General features: G+C 46.8%; 1 protein-coding gene across 14 annotated transcripts in view; it reads right to left on the bottom strand.

Annotated features, from left to right (window-relative positions):
* FOXP1 (forkhead box P1) overlaps positions 1–12,706 on the bottom strand; it is a 384,485-nt gene that overhangs the window by 298,992 nt on the left and 72,787 nt on the right. For 2 of the 14 annotated variants that reach the window (XM_080606047.1, XM_080606045.1), the window contains exon 1: positions 2,415–2,723. The exons of 11 other annotated variants lie outside the window; for them this stretch is intronic. The gene's annotated coding sequence lies outside the window, so the exon portion shown is untranslated. Of the gene's footprint in view, positions 1–2,414; positions 2,725–12,706 lie in introns of those variants that run through there. One more of the 14 variants, XM_080606021.1, reaches the window with a different exon arrangement.

Below are 12,706 nucleotides of genomic sequence, written 5' to 3'. Positions count from 1 at the left end.
CCAGATCCACCTGTGACACTGCCCGGCACCAGGCTGACGCTTCCCCAGGAGAGGAGGGTCACGGTGTGAGCACACCGAACCCCAGAGGAGCTCCTCCGCAGCTCCCCAGATACCTCACACACTCGGAGCCGAGCACAGACGTTTGGCTTCTGGGGAACTCGAGCACTGCGAGGCGCTTCCTGCGCACATCCACCAGCCCCTGGCACGGGAAGGTCCCCGGGCCACCACAGAGCACACCGGGCCAGCGGAGAGCAAACAAAACACAAGCAGCAGCTGACAAGGGGAGACTCCGTGCGGAACGGCAGGTATTGTCCCTGGCAGTAGGAACGGCACGTCAACATTACCAAATCCAAAATTCGAGGCAAATCACCCGGGTGTGTGCTGGGGCTAGGGGAAAAAAGAGTCTGACTCCACATGCACATGTGTAGGAAGTGACAACACATCACGTCTGCCTGCCATCCGGAATATATTTGGCAGCCTATAGATAGAAAACAAACGAGATTCATCTAGCACACCGGAGCAAACGCCGGCGCTCGCAGCACCTTTGCACCCGAATTTTTGCTGCAAAGCCGGAGAGGTGCGCGCCGAGGAGCCGCGGCTCCCAACCGCCCCCTTTATCGCCACCATCGCAGTATTTACCGTAACACATGTGACTTAGTGAAGCCCTGGATTAATTAAATGAACTCCTCCATTAATCAATCAATCAATCCAGCACAGAGCAGTTGAAATATTGAATTACTTAAGACCAGCATCTTTATATAGGACTTTTAAAGGCCTGCTCTGGAAGACCTTATCCTCGATAATTAAATTCTGCCTCACGTGGAGAGGAGCACAAGGCAGCCGGGGGAGGCCCTGCTGTCCACAGGCTGCGAGCACGAGCTTGGTGCTGCCCCATCCGGGGCATCAGCAAGATTTTGTAGGAGCAGATTCCCCCAAACCATCCTTGGAAGCAGCCCCCCTGCTTCCCAGATACCAACAGCAACACCTCCTACTTGTTCAATCAGGACCGCTAATCAATTAATTAAGAACAGTAAGATCAGGATTGCTCAATCCTCAGCAGTGGCTCACATCCAGCTGATGGAGTGGGAACAGAGGGCAAGGAGGGAAGAAGTGCTGGCACTCTGCAACACCTGAATGCATGCTTAGTAGTTGCAAAACCTGTAAAGTCAGTAAAGGTTATCTCACTTCATACAGGGGGAAATTTAGGCAGAGAGAGCTGAAACACGTTGTCCCAGGATGCGCGGAGAGCTGGTGAGACTGTCAGTAATAAGAACACCGACCTCCCATCAAGGGGAGCGCTTTCATCCCAAAAGCCAGGCACACAAACTGCTAATGCGATCGGTTTTGTCATCGGTGGGTCCACCTGAACCAGTATATTGGGCCACCAAAATTGGAGGGATGACTTCTATGTTCCCATCTTCATATTTCAGTTTGCATGAAACTAGTGCAGCTACACCCATCCATGGGGGAAAGGACAAGAAATAGAAATAAAACAAAACACCACTGATTCCATGCATATAAGCTGTTCCACATACTGAAAAATCCCCGATGTAAGAAACCTTTCACATAGCATGAGAATTGCTGTTTCCCTTGGACAATGAACTGAGGAAGCTTCACAAGGCTCGCTCTCAAAAAGATTGGCCTACAACTGCTACACAAAAGTATCTACTCCTATCTACTTCTGTCCACAGGAAATATTTATATTTTAGCTATTCTAGCTGCAGAAGAATGACAGAAGTCATTGTAACCTCCTATGTGCCTGCTCTCCTGCCTCCAGCCCTCCTCACCACCAGCACGGACCCTGTCCCGATCAGCAGCCCCCAAAGCGCACGAACTACCCGCACCACTTCTGCCAGGCACAGAGGGAACAGAGCAGCAGCCTGGAGATCTTGGATAGGACAGGACAGGACATACAGGACCCAGAACCAAATAAAGTACAACAATATGAACGCAGTGTTCAAAAGTAACTATTCTTTTGGCAAAGACAATAGAAGAGGAAAAAAAAAAAGACTTGTTACAAGTCCTAAATGTAGGAGAGCACAGCATGGTAACATATTGCCGCGCATCCTTCATAGAATTACATCCAAAGCTATATTAAAATAATGTTAAGGTTGCAAAAAACAGGCAACAAAGTTGGCAACCTCAACAGCTTACCCATACAATCTTTATTTGCACCTTCGGAATAACTTATGATCAAGTCTTCGATTACACAATCATATTTTATTCCAGGGGATTCCCACCTAAGGTGTAGGTATGAAGTGCCTTTTTACCCCTGTAAAATCCATTCCCCTAGTAGCACGTATCACTTCTTAGCACAGACCGTCCAGTACAAAACCACCAGGCTCCTCCTGACCGCTCCCCCCATTCCGTCCCTGAGGTTTCAGAGTTTGTGACGTTACTGAAAGTCTCTTCACCTGTGTTTGCAGGGATGGCTGATGGCATCACGGCCACTTCGCTGGCGGAAACCCCAGGAGGAGGTGAAACAGAAGCTGCTGGTTTGAGCTACCCAGCAACTCGAGGCTCCCATCTGAGCCCACCATGACTCACAGCCTTGGTAGGTGCTACCAACCCCCTGTGCTATATGGACGGCCCCAACTGGCCTCAGCTGCGGCTGCAAACCCCAGATCACTTCTGCAAAACTGGCCACAGGTGTCTCATGGTGGGCACGCCGAAATGAGGAACGGGGAACCACGTGGCAAGCTCAGAGTGCTTGGGTTTGGATGACGTGCCTGAGCCAAAACAAGGCTCCCTGGGAAGAAAAAAAATAAAACAACAAACTACATAATCGTGTCAAGAGAGTTTCACAATGCACGCAGCCGGGAGGCTCGGTTAAGGCAGCCTATGCCACCTTAACGCTACCATCTCCCAAATCTTAAGTGCCAGACTGTACCATCTTGAAGGTTGTTTCTAGATACATCTGTTTTTTAATATATGTCACTTCTCGAGAATTTTTTATTCTATCTTTAACAAGTGAGAAGTGAAACAACAACAAGGAGCAGCCACGAGCAGGGTGCAGAAAGTAGACGACGTGACCCCGGCTTTGGCCAAGGAGAGCCGCGCACCGCCGGTCCCGCAGCCTCTCGCCGAGCAGGGCGGAGGCTCAGCTCCAAATTGTGAAGAGAAGCACACACCAACAGCCGCAAATCTGAGGTTTCCCCTTGGTGGGACCACGAAGAGTACCCCAGCACCCTCACACACCTGGAAGTGCCCTGAGGACTCCAGGGACCCCAAAGCAACGCGTGGCTCCCGCTGCTCCTCGGGGAACCGCTGCACCAAGGGGCCACCAGTGGCAACCCCCAGCGCCAGGAGCGGGCACCCCTCGCCCCGAGGCTTCGTTTTGGGCCCGTTGCAAGTTTTAGAGAAAGTTGCAGGTGTCATTCGGATGAGGTGGCATATCTCAGTTCTGCTAAATACCTAAACGGTGTTTATCGTGCTGGGGAAGGGGCTGTGCTAACACGCAGAAACCGCCAAGTGTCATGTTTTTACCCTGATCTGCGACGTTCTCCATCCTCCCCAGTAATTTGCACTTTCTTCTCTTTCAAAGACTCCCATAAAAGGCTTTTACAGTCAATACGCAGTCTTATTAGCACCCAGTATATATTCTCTTTTACAAAGTACGTGTTTACTTTGACTTCCCCCTTGCAGAACCGGGAAATACACGACTGTTGCCATCTTATGGAGCCGACTTTTAGCGTCAAGTACGGTTCTGAACCTAGAAACAGGTTATTAAAACAAAAGCGCAATTTAAATAAATCAGCAAAAATCAATTCAGAAAAGCTTACGCTGCAGTTGCCATGACTAAAGAGAGCTGCGAAAGCCAAAAGGAAGGAGTTAACCTTTGTTGAAACAGCATCAAACAGTACTTGCTGCTCCGGTTATTGCTGTACCGGTACCCGCTGCAGCAAACAGCATCCCTCGGTGACGGAAGAGCATCACCTACAGACCCATGGTTCTCCAAGGGTCAACCCTAAAGCACTGCCCTTTAAACGTGGCTAACAACCAGCAGCAGGTACACAAGAAAATCTGGTAGATTGAGCAGGAAACTACAGAGAACTATTTCTGAAATGCAAATGAGCCTCTGCTACTTTCATTTCATTACTGCCGCAGCACTGTGCTGAGATGAAGTTTCCATCTGTGATTTTCAGGACAGGATATCAGCCATTTCAGACAGCATCCGTCGGAAACTAGATAGACAAGTTAGTTTTTTTTTTTTTTTGTTATATAAAAACACTTAATATCTATCAAGCCTTCCCTCGGACAGAGCTTATGGGAGATAATTCGGGGAACGATCTTGAAGCAAACAAGCAGCTTTACCAGCCCCCCCCTTTTCATTTTCTTTAAGGAGAGAGTTACGATTTGAAGTGGACTACACACTTTAAAGGATCGTTTTGACACGACCATGCTAAGTATCTATCTTTTACGACTCCTTTGAATACTCTCAGCTGGAACAAGTTAAATGCTTTGTGGTGTCAGGCCTTAAGGTTGTGAGCAGAGGACAATAATTTCAAATCTCCCACTGAAAAATTCAGGGGCTCATGGATTACTTGTGGAAATCTTTGCCCAGACCCAAGAGACAGTACATCCAGTGAAATTATTTCAAACACTTGTTGTTTCTTTTTCACAACATTTTTACCATCAGCCACGCGAATTTTTCAGCAAAAAATGCTGAAGTCAATGATGATGCAATTAAGGCTTTGATTACATGATGACAGCAAATCGATTTTAAAGCAGATTATATCAACAGTTGGGCAAAAGGAGAGGCAGACATTATGGAAATCAACCCCTTAAATATCCTTAAGATTCCATAACCCCAGAGAGCATCTTTAATTCACCCTCTTTTATTCCAGATGGTCTCACAAAAAAAAAAAAAATCACCCTAAGTTATCACATTCTGGTAGCCCATGATAATGCACTTTCTATGACATGATGTTAATATGCATTAAAAAAAATAAAAATAAAATCTCCCCCCCAACCCCCAACTGCAACTATCTCCCCACTTAAGTGACATTTGCAACAACACACGTTTTTAGAGAGCCACGGGAGGAAACGTATCACTTACTGCCACGGTCTGCCACTGGACAGGCATCGCAACTGCCTGCTGAAGTCAATCAGAGTTACACGTAAGTATTTAGGAGCAGGATTTGGCTTCAGACACGGCATGAAAGCAGGAATAGGGAACTATTGTGCTGCCTGTTTTCTCACAGCAGATCCCAACTAGCTTTGGCTATGGATCCGGCACCGCGAGCCAATTTCAAGAAAAAGAGACTTCGACCCTTTCCTTTCTCTCCATTTTTGTAATCTCTTGCAGGCACAACTGCTCCAGCAAGCAGCTCCCCCCGCCCAGTATTTGCACTAAACCACTGAAGGACTTTCTATTATAATGCTATCTCATTGATACAAGATTACTCCTGAACCACATCAAACCCCGCGACGCTGTGAAAGGCAAAAACGCTGCCTCAAGAAAGAGGCACAGAGTGGATTATTTTAGTCTCGTTATCTAAACAGCACTTTTAGATTTATGTAAAAAGTAATGCAATGTTACAGTAAGTGTTCCTCCCCTGGGGGCAACTCAGTGTCTATACGGATTAAATGCACACGCATAAACACTTGTGATAGCTAATTATATTCCCAAAAACACATGATTCTTACCATTTCTTAATCCTACAAAATAAAAACACTTCAACATTTTTTCAGATAATAAACAATTTTATCTAATGTCTTTGAAACTCTTCAGAGATTTGCACCTGAGAAACAAAAAGTGTTAAAACTCCTGCCTCTTTTAACTCTATTTTGTAAAAGATGCATACATGCAAAAGCCCTAACAGAATAAAGCACTCGCCACCTCGTCTAGTTGCAAAGAACATGAAAGAGCAACCAGACATTTTTATTCGAATGAAATTATACAAAATTTTTATCTTTTTTTTTTTTTTTGTTCAGCATGTAAAACCCCACCCTGTAATGAACACAAGCTTAAAGCAATCTCTTCCAATGGACCATTTTACTCATTCTACAATTTCTTACCCAAATTACACAGGTATAATTATTTTGACACTGTAATGAAAAGAAAATGGGATTTGGGCACTGTGGGTTTATCTAATAACACTATTCCTTGCCAGACTTCACAGCACTGACAATCACAAAGAGCCCTGTCCATTCTAATAGGAAATATTTGATTTTACTGTAGGAACATTATTTATTTTCACCAACTTGCTATTATCAGAAAGGATATGATAGCTGAATAATAAAAATGAAATCAAGAAATTCTGGTGTTTCAAGGCTTTATTTTTTTCTGCTCTCACTTTTGACATTTTCTTCCCCTGGAGAGACAAGATAAAGTGCTGTCATAAATGGGTGACTTTTCTTGTCAAATGACAGATTTGATTCTCCATGGCAACCACAAATCAAGGTGCTAGTCTGAATTAAAGCTTCTCTTAAAAGGTGTCTTTATGTTTATAAAATGAATTTAAATTAAATGGGTATTAGGTACAGTTTTTTACCTCAATTTATTTATTGACTAAGGAGCTCTGTACTGCGTGGAGCGTATTTGCATTTTAAGGAAAGACAACATATTGTACTGGCAGATGCACAAACAAAGCAAGTTACAAGGTCATGCTACATATACTAGTTTACAGTACTACGAATGGTATACAGATGGACAGCAAGCAGTTAAGAGGTACTTAAATACTGGAAAAAGCACAAAAATTACCTACAGAGTAACAGATGAAGGAAATCTCTCCTCATTTCATAACACTGCTTTCTTCCACACACAGTTAATAGAGAGTCATGTAATTGTCACAAACAGAATGCCAAAAGGGAAAAAAAATAAAAGAATCAGATGCTTCATCCTGTGCCCTTATGCAATCTTACTATAGAGCATGATATGCTCCTACAAATGGTTGTTACCATGACTTTCACAGATCCGAATTTATCCCAGATTTCTAACTTCAGCTGCTCTAAAAATTCACTTTCTGGAGGTCACAACACATCCGAATTTCTTTATACCTTTAAAAAATGAAAAATAAAAAACCTGAAACCCAGGGAACAGAAATTCCACTGCAAATTCTCAATTTGTTCTTCCCAAAGAGGCAGGAAAAATGGATGCACAGAACGTAAAGGCTGAAATTTTTGACGTGTAGGTAAGGTCAAACAGATATTTTTACACGTATGCAGGAGGAAGGAAGCACTCCCAAGAACCCAGGTAGCATTACACAAAATCCCACGCTCCCCCCGGGCACGGACACCCCGCGGCACCCCGGCAGACGCTCCGGGGCCGTTTCAGCCGCGCCTGCCTCTCACCGGAGTCAAGTGGCTCCACGTTCGCTGCCCTTGTAAGCTCTGCCAAATTTGATTTTAAGCTCCCTGAAGTTAAAGAAGGTTTATACGGTATTAAGGCGAGATCTTCTCGCGCGTTTCTCAAGTTATTACACAGCCTTTTATCCAAAATTACAATTTGAAGCAGCGCAGAGAGCTTCCGTTCAGCTCCGCGGGCGGAGATGGGCAGAGGATGTCTTCATCCCGCCGCGGCGTGCCGCCAGCCTTTCTGCTTGGCTTCAGCACAAGGGGCAAAAGGGGCAAAAAAGGGGTGCCAGGACTTATAACCCCCCCAGCCCGTTGCTGTGCCGCGGCCCTGGCTGACACCCAGCTGCAGCATCGCCTCCAGCTCCCCCGTCCTGCACAAGCAGCCGTCAGGGCCCCGTGCACGGGCACCTGTGTGCAGCTCCGCAATGTCCCGGTCCTGCACGGATGGCTTTTTGACCCAAATACCCCACTTTAGGAATTGGGGAGGAAAGGGGGGATAATGGTCGGGCCCCCTTGCATCAGTGCGTAAACATACGCTACATAAAAATCAAAGGACACTCCGCTAATGTACTACTGTATAAGTAACAGCCTCATTAAAATACGGCTAATCCGTAACAGAAATGTGCATTTTATGGGGTAAGCAACTGAATTTCTTAGATTTTTATTGCGAGAGAAGAAAAAGGAAACCAGTCTACCTATTTCACTCGTGCTGTAACCCGATCCCAATGTTTACGCATGCCCATCACAGCCCTATATAAATTAAGTCCCAAGAAAGGGTCTGAGAAAATAAAATATGGCTAACTTCAAACAACACCTTCAGCTCAACTCCTGAAAATCCTTGGCAATTCTTGCTACACACTTCTGGACATACTTGAGGTTAAGAGGCAGCCTCCTTGAGGTCCCAGCGCTGCGCTTTTAGAAAAATTCCCAAATTGCGCCTCGGCAGCGAGGAGCGCCCAGGGGAAGCACGCTCCCAGGCGGTTGCACAAGCCGGACGCCGGCGTGGGTGCTGGTTAATGCTAGGGGATAGAGGGCGACGTCCACACCTCGTTCTTTATTTTTCTCTCCAAACAATCAGCGGCGCTGAGGTCCAGCAGCTAGGTGCGGCATTCAGACAACACCGCGCGTCGCTGCAGAGAACAGGGCGGTTTTCCAGGCCTTTTAGTGCCAGCTGACAGCAGCGAGTTGCCAAGCGAGCAGGCGAAGGAGAACCGAGCGCTGAAAGAAAAAAACTTGCAGCTACTGAAATTGTTATTAGAAGTGTATTTCAGAAACGTATACCCTCGGAGCTTTGTGTCACGGTGCCGGTCGGGACAAGCCGGCAGCCGGGCCGGCAGCTGTTCCCCATTTCAGCTCTAAGTGGAAAGTATGATACACGAGTAAATACAACACGGGCAGCAAAACCCCGCCGCCTGCCCCGCGTTGGGGCTCTGTGCTGGTGCTGCACCGGAGCCTCGCCGGGCCGTTTTCTGGCACGGAGCAGCTCCAAAGGCAAGCGTGGGGCTGCTGCAGAGGAGCCGAGCTGCCCGAAACACAACCACGAAAACCTTTTCACCCAGGTCGCAGCCACTCGTTTGCTGGGGATACACAGCTGTGTCGCACAGATGAGCAAACGCCTGCAACCCAAACCGGGTAGGCTCATCGTGCTGAGCCACAGCACTCCGCGGGCACTCCTGACCTGGTTTTTGGCAAGCGCCTTAAGCCCCCCCCCTCCTTAGGTGCTGCAGAGCAGCACAGCTCACCTTCCCCGGTGCTTCTCATGGGGGGGGTTCGTTTTGTTGCGCACAAGCTTGTGCTGGTGATAGCCATAAATTTTACTCCTTTAATGCTATATGTTATCTGACGATTCCTTTGGGATTTGAGACTGACCACTCTTGACAGAGACGGATAGTTTGCGTAAGAGTTATAAAGAGAACAGCAGAGACTTCGGTGTTATTTTAAGCAGGAAAACTATGCAACATACTTTAAAAAGTGAAAAGACAACCAAGGAAATCTTTGGTTGGTAATCACAGTCAGGAAATGCCAGCAAATGTTTTGAGATGCTAGCTGCAAATTTGAAAAATGTTAAAAGCCAGCTTTGCTACCTTTAGCAGTGAACTATAAAGCTAATCATATATATTTTTGGGGTCCTTAACGTGGACCAGATGGAACCACACCACATATAAATAAAAAACATTTTCTAGCTTGTGGGCTGGTTTGAATTTTATTTCATTGGATAAATGTGGAGGACAAAGTTACCAAGTAGGTTTTATTCTGAGTAAACCGTGAAGCAGTTAACAGGAGTTCAAAGCTGCATCTTCGTCCACCAGATACCCTACTGGTCTCTAGGCTTCGCACTGGAGTTTTGTAAGAGGCACGGGGACGCTGTCGACCTGAGACCTCGCCACTTCAATGAAGATTTCATGGAAGCGAGCCCAGGTGTAGCACCTGCTGCTGGGTCAGGCTGGGGGGTCCCCAGCTGCACCTTACTGCATCCTACAAGGCATTTTTCTCATCTGACATTTTGTTCGAAAAAAAAGGTAAATTAATTTGGGGAAGCTCGGTAACAAGGTATGGAAATAGTAGATGCAAACCTGCAAGGTAAATAAACTAAGGAGAATAATCTCACGTCTCCTTTCAAGTTATAAAATTATTTACTTGTTCTGATTTGAGCAAACATAAAAGAATACCTCTCCCAGGCTCCAGGCATTGTTACCATCAATTAACTAACAATTCCATAAACAATAAAAGCATTACAAAAACAGCAGCACATCCCCACCTACACATTAGCACCAGTCAGCAAAAAAAAAAAAACAACAAAAAAACTACAAACAACACTTCCTACTCCTTGAATTCCCAAAGGAAACTCCACCCCAGCTACCGCAATCAGGAGTACGGCCTTAACAGAGTGCCTGCAAGGTTAAGTGGCAATTTGAGGTGTTACTTGTAACAAAAGTAAAACAATTTCAGACACCAGGGTGAGCATAAGCCGAGAACTCCTTGCATACAGACTTTTCCCCAAATGACGACTTTCTGCAGAGATTGTGCTCTCAGCTTCACAGTGCTGGAAGGTGAATGGCTTTAGATGAAAAAAAAAAAAAAAAAAAAAAAAGAAGATAATAATAATAATACTAATAAAAATCCAACAACCCGTGCATCACTGACGACGCCCCAGGCCGGGGGCCAGCACCAGCGAAGGCTCCGCGCGCCCGGCGGGGCTGATTTCAGCCCGCGGTGGAGGAGACGGGACGGTGGGAAAAGGGGAGGCCGGCCTCCTTCCTGCCCTCCTCGGCTCCCCGCCGCAAGTCCACGCTTGCCTCTTCCCACTGGTTTCTCAATTGTGTTCTCAGGTTTCTGTGGGTCAACACCGCACCGCCTCGGCGCCTGTGCAACGCCTATGCAGTCAGCGGAGTCATGCAAATGGAGCTGCATGTGCCTCGTCGTCTTTTCTGATTCATCATGAACAGGCAGAAGCCATTTTCGCTAGAACGGTGCTCGTCTTCATTCTCAACTTTGGAAAATACCCTTTAAAAAAAAAAATAAATCTGGAGCCTTCTTGTTGCTCCTCAGCTCACACCATAACGGCCTGAAGATCCCCAAGGAAGGGCACGCCACCGCCACCAAGTCATTGCCCCTGCTCTGAAGTGGGCCAACACCAGCAGCCTTCAGAAATGCAGGCTGATGGGCAGAAATTACGCAAACAGGCCCCGCATCTCGAAAATGGGTGTTTTACAGTACCTGCTGACAGCCAGCCAAGCCCCTTGCTGGTGCTTTTCCTCCCGAGTATCTTTCCTCTGTCAAAGCCAATAACGCTTTGCCCCCAAAAAACAGCATTATGGAAAAATTCAGCTGTCCCCTGGGAGTTAGTGCGGTACATTTGGAGAATCGATTCAGTTTATAAAGCTGGGAAATACAAGGGGTTTAATCCTGCTTTAAGTGCAAGTTTCAATACAAACTGAACTTTGAACCCTCTGGGACTTCTTTATACGAGTAAGCGATCCAGATGAAGATCTCCTGCAACGTATATGCAATAATAAAGTAAATACTATAGCAGAGGAGGGCGATTTATAAAGCGCCTGTGTAAGAAATAGTTATTTACCTTTGTAACAATCACTTTCTTCTTGGTTCCTGTGCCATAAACGCAACTTTCTCCAAACAGCAACTTCTTAAGAGATGTTTGTCAACTTCTGTCATTCACAGATGCACAACAAAGAAAAATGTATATCTTTCTAATGAGATGCACAGCCAAGGACGGTTGTCATCATCACAGCACTGCTGTTGTGACATGTATTTCATTTCATTCAATACATAACGGGAAAGCTGTTTAATCCAGCAGTCCAAGCAACGTCCAAATAAGCATTAATAATGCGGTGAATAACCGATCGTCGCTAGATGGTTTTCAGCCAGATAAAGGTTTTTCCCTCCCCCTTTTCAAAATACCCTCCTGGTTAGACAGCGGCGAGGCAGAAGTCCGGGCTGCCGCCTGCCACCTCGCACGGCGGGCACACATCTGCAAGCGCCAACCTGCTCGCCGCCGCCGCCGGCCTCGTGCGCCGCAGCCTTCAGCGCCGCCTCACCAGATTGCAGCAGCACAGCAGGTGGAGCGGGGGGCTAAGGGAGAAGCAATTAGCGTGGATTGTGTTTCCCATTTTTCAAGGTAGATGGCAAACCCTGTTTCACAGACGTGTACAAATTCGCGTACAAAACCCACTGCATAATACAAAGACATCTGTGTTTACCAAAGTAATCATTATTGTTTAATGCATGTTTTTTACACCATTTAACAAATAACTCGAGCTCTGATGAACATGGTGATTTTCATGATAGACTCAAAAGATAAAAAGTTCATAAGAAACGTGTGGCTGCTAACGTGAGCTGAGTGCCAAGACAAGCACCACGGATCAAGGGCACCACTTCGATCCCACGTATTCACACCCCACGCACGCCCAGAAAGCACGGTCCGACAGCAATCTCATGGCTTGCTCGCTTGCATCCAGAACTTGGAGCCATCCTTCAAGGCTTCCAGCACCAAACTTCCCAAAACAGCATCATCAGGACATTTTTCCTCTTTCCTCTCAGCAAACCGGCACGACCTCAGCAAACACCCCTTGCTCCCTGGCAATTACGTACAGACGCTGCCGCTCCTGCCCGTGCTCCTCGGTGGCTTCTCACTTCTCACCCGTCAGCACGTCCCCTTTCCCAAAGCGGCACCTCTGAGACAGAAGCCTCCTGTCCCAGGAGAGGGCAAGTGACGTTCAGCAGGACTCCATCAATGGCACGTGGACACACAGCACGGGGTGGGCAGCACCATGAGAAACACGAGCATGAAAACCCCGCTGCTGTGGGACCCGGCAGTCAGGTCTGCACCCACCCCCAGCCCTACAGGACTCCACACAGCTCCGGTATGGAAAGGAGGCAGAAGGAACAG

Source organism: Anser brachyrhynchus (assembly GCF_964034855.1).
Source record: "Anser brachyrhynchus genome assembly, chromosome: 10".
In the NCBI taxonomy this organism is placed as follows: domain Eukaryota; kingdom Metazoa; phylum Chordata; class Aves; order Anseriformes; family Anatidae; genus Anser; species Anser brachyrhynchus.
This window is presented reverse-complemented; position numbering and strand designations above follow the sequence as displayed.